Raw genomic sequence first — 8,429 nt, forward strand, 5'->3', positions numbered from 1 at the left:
GATCATCTCCCAGAAAGCCTTAATCTTTGGGCACGTCCACCAAAGGTGAAAGAATGTACCTTCAGTCTCTTTACATTTCCAAGATTTATTTTCGGGCAGATGATAGATTTTTGCAAGCTTGACTGGGGTCATGTACCACCTATAAATCATTTTCATAATATTCTCTCTTAGGGCATTACATGCCGTAAATTTTATACCTGTGGTCCACAACTGTTCCCAGTCAGCAAACATAATGTTATGTCCAACATCTTATGCCCATTTAATCATAGCAGATTTAACCGTCTCATCCTGAGTGTTCCATTTTAACAGCAAGTTATACATTCTTGAAAGTATCTTTGTTTTAGGATCTAACAGTTCTGTTTCCAACTTTGATTTTTCCACCTGGAAGCCAATTTTTTTTATCTAGATTAAAGGTCTCTCTTATTTGGTAATAGTGAAGCCAGTCTCGCACTTTATCTTTTAGTTTCTCAAAACTCTGCAATTTCAGATTATCTCCTTCCTGCTCCAAAATTTCCCAATATTTCGGCCACTTGGCCTCCATATTGAGCTTTTTCTGAGCCTTCGCCTCCATCGGTGACAACCACCTTGGGGTTTTGTTTTCAAGTAAGTCTTTATATCTTGTCCAGACATTAAACAATGCTTTCCTGACAATATGGTTTTTAAATGCTTTATGTGCTTTAACCTTGCCGTACCACAAGTATGCATGCCACCCAAAAACATTGTTAAAACCTTCTAAGTCCAAAATGTCTGTTGTCAAGAAGCAGCCAGTCTTTCAACCAGCAGAAAGCTGCTGATTCATAATAGAGTTTAAGGTCTGGCAGGGCAAATCCCCCTCTTTCTTTTACATCAGTTAGTATTTTAAATTTTATTCTGGGCTTCTTGCCCTGCCAGACGAATCTAGAAGGTAGGAGGCTCCTTTGCAGGCTGCCTTCTGAGCTGAGAAGGTGACTCTGCTGAGAAGGTGAAAGAGCTGAATCTCCAAAGCAGGCATGGGCTTTGTCTAGTCTTTGGGGTCCCAGTGCTAATCATGTCTCTCTTTCTGTCGGCATTACTGCTTTGAGGTTCTTCCTAACCCTCTGACATCTCAGAAGCCTGCCCCGGGGGGGGGGGGCTTCCTAAGCATGCTTTTAAGTTCCCTTAATAATTGCATAACTCCCTCTTCAGCCCCTGAAAAAGATTCTCCTGGATTAATAATAATAATACCCCGCACATCCGGCTGAGTTTCTCATCACACTGGATGGCTTCCAGCACATACAAAAACAGTGGCCCATGTTGCCCGCCATCCTGTCTCACAGCGGCCAAAGAGTCCTAAGGATCTAGGAATCAAGATAGAAGAAGAAGAAGAAGAAGAAGAAGAAGAAGAAGAAGAAGAAGAAGAAGAAGAGTTTGGATTTGATATCCCGCCTTTCACTCCCCTTCAGGAGTCTCAAAGCGGCTAACATTCTCCTTTCCCTTCCTCCCCCACAACAAACACTCTGTGAGGTGAGTGGGGCTGAGAGACTTCAGAGAAGTGTGACTGGCCCAAGGTCACCCAGCAGCTGCATGTGGAGGAGCGGAGACACGAACCCGGTTCCCCAGATTACGAGACTACCGCTCTTAACCACTACACCACACTGGCTCTGAACCTAGAGGTTCCATAGGAACATGGGAAGAGCCTGGCTTCACATCAGACCCAAAGTGGGGAGCCCATCCAGTGTAGCATCCTGTTCTCACAGTGGCTGATCAGATGCTTATTATGGGAAACCCACATGCAGGGTTTGAGTACAAGAGCAACTCTCCCCTCCTGCAGTTTCCAGGAACTGGTAATCCTAAAATCCTAGAATGGTGGAGTCGGAAGGGACCCTGGGGGTCATCTAGTCCAACCCCCTGCAATGCAGGAACAGGCAGCTGCCCCAGTGAGGGATCGAACCTGCAAGCTTGGCGTTATCAGACCAGGCTCTCACCGGCTGAGCTACACAGAAGCATCGCCCCTTCCAGCTGTGGAGGCAGAGAAGATCTATCCTGGCTAGTGGCCATCAATCACCTCACGATGCTCCATCAATTTATCTCAGCCCCTTTCTGAGCCTTCCAAGTCAGTGGCCATCAACTGTCTCCTGGGGGAGGGAGTTCCACAGGTTAACCACATGCCATGTGAAGAATCACTTTCTTTCATAGAGCTGTAGAATTGTAGACTTGGAAGGGAACCTGGGGTCCTGTACTCCAACACCCTGCAGTGCAGGAATCTTCTGGCATTTGGCTTTGTGAGAGGCAAACATTTGTTGGACAGCAACAGATAAATAAGGTTCCAGACCTCATGCTCCTGCGAAAGAAGAAGAGTGGACCCCATCATGTCCCCTAGCTTTGCATTTTCATTAATGCGCAGCAAGATGCACTGAGTCTTTCTGCCCCGAGGATGTCTGGCCCTTTGCTCAGCCGACGAAGGGAGAAAGCCGAGGCGAAGGGCCAGCCCAGTCCTCCCTGCAGCTGCCAAACTGTGCTTGTTTTTCTGGGGCCCCACCCTGCACCTCACGCGTCTCCCGGCAAGTCACCCTTGCCGACACCCAAGCGGAAATCCGGTACCGTGTGGCAGAGCCGCTGTTGCCCCCCCTGGCCGAGAGAACCAGGCTGCCCAACCGGCTTGGCAGGGGAAGGTGAGCAGGCCTCTTGGCCCCAATCCCAGAATTTCCACACACAGCCCTTTCACCGGAGGAGGGTTTGGCAGTGCCATCGCTCCTCTCCGAAGGGAGAAGGCCTGAGATGTGTTCTTGAGGCGTCTGGCTGCCTCCACAAGAGAACCTCGCCTCTCGGGGAATGGCCCTGGTTTTAATAAGTTATTTTCTTCTGACTTACACTCCCCCCCAATGGCTTGCATTGCAGGAATCATAGTATTATATATGGAAGGGACCCCGAGGGTCATCTACTCCACCCCCCTGCAAGGCAGTATTCTCAATTCAAGCATCCACGAGAGATGGCTGCCCAACCTCTGCTTTAAAATGTTCCTTGTGCAGGAGCAGATCTCCTTGGCAGAGTGCCTGCTTGGCATGCTCCATCCCCGCTGGCAGCATCACCAGGCAGGGCTAAGAGAGGCTCCCGGGTCTGAAACATTGGAGAACTGTTGCTGCCAGTCAGTGTGGAGCAGTCCTGAGCTACATGGACCAAGCATCTAACTCACTGTGGCAACTATTGACGGCACTCTTTTGTGCAGAAGCATGACGTTTGGAGCCTTGGCTCGCTTTTACACGAAGCGCTGTAGCTCGGTGGTCCAGCACCCTGAGTCTGACACCCCAGGGAGCCTTCATGCTGCCAGTCAGAGCCGAGAACACTTAGCTGACTCAGCATGCAGCCATCTGCTATCTTCCTTGTTTATGAACTGCCATCAGATTTGTCATTTTCTCAATGGCTTGCCCTGGGACTTGAGATGCCCAGTTCCTCCAGAGGTTGCAGAGTAAACATATTCGGAGCGTGCCCTTCTTACCCAAACCGACATGTTGCAAGAAACCAGGGAGCAGCGTCACACCCAGAGCAACGCCTTGCAAAATGGGATTTATTTATAGCACGCTGGAATGAGACATTTCAGGCCTGACTACATCTGTATATGTATATTGTTTTCTTTTTTCCTAAACAACAAGTACAGCTGTACTTTAAAAAACACACACCATGTAAACAAACCGTCTTGCCAAATGCAAGGTGGTTCTTTTAAAACTTGGCCTTTTTCATAGATCCGTAGAATTGCAGGGACTCCCAAGGGTCATCCAGCCCAACCCCTGCACTGCAATCACAGGAAGCACTTCCTCAAGGGTATGAAATGAAATTTAGAAAGGAACTATTTGGGGCCTTCTGTCTCCTGTTTTGTTGCTGCCTTTCTTTTCTGTGAAACCCCCCCCCAAAAAAAACACAACCCACCCACCCACCCACTATTAAATTAATGATAATAATTTGGCAAGCTCTAGGCATCAGGCAAGTCAAACAGGTTTGCATACGGCCTGCATAATTCCCTCTGCCTTTTGTTACTCATGGCAAGGAGAAACCTTTTGCTTACTCAGCCGCCCTCCTGGCTCCTGATCTGTCACGGCACGTTTCCGTCTGCACGCTTCCAGGTCTCTGTGGCATGAGGGCTAGCAGCTTAGGTTGTAGTGGCTGTTTTGAACTGGAAGCCAGCAACTCTCTCGAAGCTGCATTGCGGCTCTGCTTCTGTGACTGCTGGAGGAGAAAGTCAAAAGTAGAGCGGTGATTAGATAGATAGATAGATAGATAGATAGATAGATAGACAGACAGACAGACAGACAGACAGACACATTATTTGAATTACAACTCCCATTACAGTTGGCAAAGTTTGCTTTATACGTAGGGAGCGGCGGGGGGGGGGTGCTAATCTGTGTTGCACAGGACAACCCCCCCACCCCCACCCCCATATAAGACACATTAAATGATTCCTTGACTTTTGCAAGTTCCTTTTCTGTTGCTTTGAAGGGTCAAAGAGCCAGTGTGGTGTAGTGGTTAAGAGCGGTAGTCTCGTAATCTGGGGAACCGGGTTCGTGTCTCTGCTCCTCCACCTGCAGCTGCTGGGTGACCTTGGGCCAGTCACACTTCTCTGAAGTCTCTCAGCCCCACTCACCTCACAGAGTGTTTGTTATGGGAAGGAAGGAAAAGGAGAATGTGAGCCGCTTTGAGACTCCTTAAAGGGAGTGATAAAGCGGGATATCAAATCCAATCTCCTCCTCCTCCAAATGCAGAATGTGAAAAGGTTTCCCCGAATGATCTTAAATAGGTTGGAGACCTGGGCACAAGCTAACACAATGAATTTCCATAGGGACAAATGTAAGGTTCCTGCACTTAGGCAGGAAGAACCAGATGCACAAATATAGGGTGTGGAACACCTGGCTCACTAGCAGGACATGTGAAAAGGATCGAGGGGTCTTGGTGGACCACAATTGCTCACAAAGGACACAACTTCCTTTGCACCCGTCCAGATCAAATGAACCAACAACCTCCCAGCTAATTGATCCCTCTCTCACGCACAAATCCTGGATGTGTGCTGGGTGGAGAGACGGAGCCGCAGTGCCATTTCCTCTGGGGACACTTGCATGGGAGCTGCCTGGTGTTTTTGCTGCTGCCCATCTGACTAAGCATCTCAGGAAGAGACTTTCCCTTCACAAGCAGAAATAGGTTGTTATTATTATTATGAATTAACGCTGTGGGGTGTGTGAGAGAGCATACTTTGCAAAAATATATTCACATGGCAGCAAGGCTCCATTCAGCATAACATCCTGTTTCCAGGGCTGGTTAACCAGTTGCCCAACCTGGGAAACCATAGCTCAGAGGTAGACTGCTCTTTGAAGTGGAGGCTCCATTTTTAGTGGTCATGGCCAAGAAGGCTTCTCTTTTGTGAGTTTGGTGAAGCTCTTCTTAAAAAGATGATAAGGAAAACCTTGCTTGGGGGTCTAGAGCAGGCATCCCCAACCTTTGGCCCTCCAGATGTTTTGGACTACAATTCCCATCATCCCTGACCACTGGTCCTGTTAGCTAGGGATCATGGGAGTTGTAGGCCAAAACATTTGGAGGGATCACAGGTTGGGGATGCCTGGTCTAGAGGCTGGCCGGCCATCCGCCAGGGATTCTTGAAGTGCAATTTTCCTGCATTGCAGGGGGTTGGGCTGGATGACCCTTGGGGGTCCCATCCAATGCTACAAATCTATGATTCATCAGAGGCTTTTAAGCAGAGGTTGGGTGGCCACCTGTTGAGGATTCTTGAGCCGCCATTCCTGCATTGCAGAACCCCTTCTGCCCTTCTTAACACCCAGGGGGTCTGCAGGGGTCACTTTGGGTTTTGAGCCCTCATGTGAGCACCTGGAATTGGGACCACCAGGAATGGACTGGAAACTGCTGAAGTCTCAGCCTCAAATGGCATGAAATTCACATGAACAGGGCGGGTGCAATTTTTGCATTTTCGTTTCTGCAGTGAAGATTCTCCTTCCCCATATCAAGCAGAGACTAGCCCTGTTCAAGAGCCTAAAAGGACTTCCTGGAAGGGCAGCGATAAGGCCTGCAGAGCACATTCCTGGTGGCTGCGGAGGCTTCACATTTGTGCCCTTTTGGGGTTTATCTTGCTGCTCCCCAGACAGTCGCCAAGAGCCTCCCAGACGCCTCTTCTCTGAGGCTTTTAGGGCCTGTCAATCTGGCCTCCTTTGTTGATTTGGAGTCTGCCTGGAGAAAAAGGCCTTCCTTTAGGAGCAGGATGGAGAGATAGGAGGGGTGGGGAACCAGGGAAATATCCTCAAATGCTTTGGGCTATATTTAGACACAGGGTGGGATTTTCCCTTGCTCTCTCAGAAATGGAAGCATTTTAGACCATTTGTTGCAAGCGAAAAATGCACTCTGTGCATGCACAGGTGCAACATTGCACATTATTATTTCAATTTGGTTTTCTGAGATAATATTGCAGAGGGGGTTGGGCTGGAGGGCCCCTGGGGGACCCTTCCAATTCTGTGGTTCTATGATCCCCTGATCCTTGGGAGTTGGAGTTCATCTCTGGGCAGGTGAATGCAGGTGATAGTTTGCAACGCAGGTTCAGATGCAAAACAACTCCAGGTGACTCTGTCTTCCGCCACTCCAGACCCGCCCGTGCCCAGGCCAGGAAGGTGGTGTGGCTTCACTTGTGTTTCCTGCCCCGCCTGCTCATCCTCAGCTCACCTGGAGGCACACCTGACTCCCGGCAGCAAGCTTCCTCTCTGCATCTCTCGACAGGCTTACAGGAAGTCAGCAAAACATTCCTTTAAAATAATAATAATAATAATAATAATAATAATAATAATAATAATAATAATAAATCTTTCCAAACAATTTACAGCATTTTCTGGTTTACAATCAATTAACCTTGGGCTACCCCCCCCATCCCTCCATGCTTTCCCCAATTTTCCAATTAGTGCTGCATATTATAGTCATTCTATCTATACTTTTTCCACAATGTTACTTGAATTTACAATGAACATTGAAGTTACAATGTTTTTGAAAAATAATTTACAAATACTTTCCAATCCTCCTTGACTCCTGCCTCATCTTGGTTTCTGATTTTATTTGCTAAACTTGCCAATTCGGCATATTCCACCAATTCCATCAGTTTCCAAGGTCCTGCCACCTGCCAGGTCTGGAGGTGTGGGGTGAGCCTGTCACTTCCAGGGCATCAGGGTTGCCTTGCAGCTGGATCAGGCCCCCCAAAGACCCATCTAGCCTGCTCTCACGGTGGCCAAACAGCCCCGAGAACCCGGGAATCGAGACAGACTGCCCCTGGAGCTGGAGGTGAAGAAGAAGGTGGCTGTTAAGCCAGGCCAACGGGGGACCCATCCACCCGGACCTCCTGCCTGTGCAAAGATTTGGCCCCATTGATTGGAGCAAAACAGGGCTGAGCTCTTATGTCCTGGCAGATGATATCTGGAAGGAGAGGCAACGAGAGACCTGCAAAACAGAAACAAAAACTGCTCAGAGGATCCTCCTCTTGCAAACCTTAATGGGAGCAAAGAGGGGCTGCATCCAATGTTAGCCCTACTCAGAGTAGACATGCTGGAAGGACTAGATAACTCACTGAGATCCATTAGTTTCAGTGGATCTACTCTGAGCAGGATGCAACCATCCAAAATCACCGAAAAACAGGATTCTGCCTTCCCTAAATGCACCAGGAATAAAACAAGCGCTGAACTGCCTGACATTTGAGGTTTCTGGTTTAGAAGCTCAAAGAGCTTCTCATGTTTTCCCAGAGCTGCTCTTTCAACATCTTTCGGAGCCTGGCCCCAATCCAAGCTGGACTTGTTTTGGAAAAGCCCAAGAGTGACTTTGCTTTCTCCTCCTCGGCTGTACAGAACAAACTTTTCCTAGGAATTGCTCATGTGACTCTTCTTGCAGCTGAGAGAGGAAAAAATGCCAGTCTGGGGAAAGACGAAGGAAAGAGGCTAAATAAATGGCCATTTATTTAAAGACACAGATAAGGTGCAAGTTGCTAGTCCCTGCTGTGTGCTACATGTCCCCCAAATGCACCCCCCTTTGCCCCTCACCTGCCCTCTCCCCAAGGGCCCAGGTGAGCACAAGGTGAGGACTGTCCCTTTGCAGGGAGGGGGGAGGAAGGAGAGGCCGTTCCAGGGCAGGAACACCAAGAACCGTGCGCAGGTCAGGCGCTTTGCCAAGAGGCCAGACAGTCAACGCTGATAAATAGGCCTGCAAGGAGGAACATGACGGAGGGACAAAGTGGGCCGTGTCCTCGGCTGCCCTCGTGGCTTATCCGCAGTCCCTCAAAACACTGCTCCTGGTGCAGCTTCATGTGGCCTGAGTCCACCCCATGCACCCAAAGCACATTCCCTGCCCAACCGAAGAGTCCTGGGAAACAGAGCTACTGTTCCCAGCAATGATTATTTCAGGGGCGAAGGACGTGCTCTAAATGTGCCCAGCAGGCATTTCCCATT

At 49.0% G+C, this 8,429-nt stretch overlaps 1 long non-coding RNA gene across 1 annotated transcript; it reads right to left on the reverse strand.

The window, feature by feature from the left end:
- Nucleotides 1–1,750: 1,750 nt before the first annotated feature.
- On the reverse strand, nucleotides 1,751–7,927 carry LOC309523227. The gene is made up of 3 exons (XR_014215286.1): nucleotides 6,670–7,927; nucleotides 4,019–4,179; nucleotides 1,751–2,299 (listed from the first exon to the last, which is right to left on the reverse strand). It is a non-coding gene; the product is annotated as an uncharacterized lncRNA (long non-coding RNA).
- Between the last annotated feature and the right edge of the window lie 502 nt (nucleotides 7,928–8,429).

Source organism: Podarcis vaucheri (genome assembly GCF_965113315.1).
Source record: "Podarcis vaucheri genome assembly, chromosome: 18".
NCBI classification, from domain to species: Eukaryota; Metazoa; Chordata; class Lepidosauria; order Squamata; family Lacertidae; genus Podarcis; species Podarcis vaucheri.